Source organism: Colobus angolensis, unplaced genomic scaffold, assembly GCF_000951035.1.
Source record: "Colobus angolensis palliatus isolate OR3802 unplaced genomic scaffold, Cang.pa_1.0 Scaffold9, whole genome shotgun sequence".
NCBI classification, from domain to species: domain Eukaryota; kingdom Metazoa; phylum Chordata; class Mammalia; order Primates; family Cercopithecidae; genus Colobus; species Colobus angolensis.
This window is the reverse complement of record NW_012122931.1, coordinates 7,313,901-7,314,338: the sequence shown is the minus strand read 5'-3', so window position 1 is coordinate 7,314,338 and position 438 is coordinate 7,313,901. Positions and strand designations below refer to the sequence as shown.

Here is a 438-nt window from a genome sequence, read left to right as displayed (position 1 = left end):
GTTCTTATGAGGTTTGCTTGAGCAAATATTTACAAAACACTTAGAACAGTGGAGGGCACAGACTGGAGGTCATATAAGTATTTGTTAAGTAAACATGAACCTCAGTTCTTCAGAATCATTCTTAGGCCATCCCCTCCCCTGCGCATGCCTCACCCACACTGTGCCCAGTTTCTAAGTAAAAGCAGGGTCATCAGTGCCCAGGACAGCTGTGGGACTCCCTGGTCTTGAGCCTGAATCCTGGCTCTGCCCCCTCCTAGCTATGTGGCCTGAGGCCAAGTCACTGGCCTCTGTGAGCCTCAAGTCTCTCATCTGTAAAATGGGGAAGAAAACATCTAGGCCGGGAGTGGTGGCTCACACCTGTAATTCCAGCACTTCGGAAGGCCGAGGTGGGTGAATCACCTGAGGTCAGGAGTTTGAGACCAGCCTGGCCAACATGGC

General features: G+C 51.4%; 1 protein-coding gene across 1 annotated transcript in view; it reads right to left on the bottom strand.

Annotated features, from left to right (window-relative positions):
• The window catches only part of ST6GALNAC4 (ST6 (alpha-N-acetyl-neuraminyl-2,3-beta-galactosyl-1,3)-N-acetylgalactosaminide alpha-2,6-sialyltransferase 4), a 15,132-nt gene that overhangs the window by 5,057 nt on the left and 9,637 nt on the right, over positions 1–438 (bottom strand). The window lies entirely within an intron of this gene.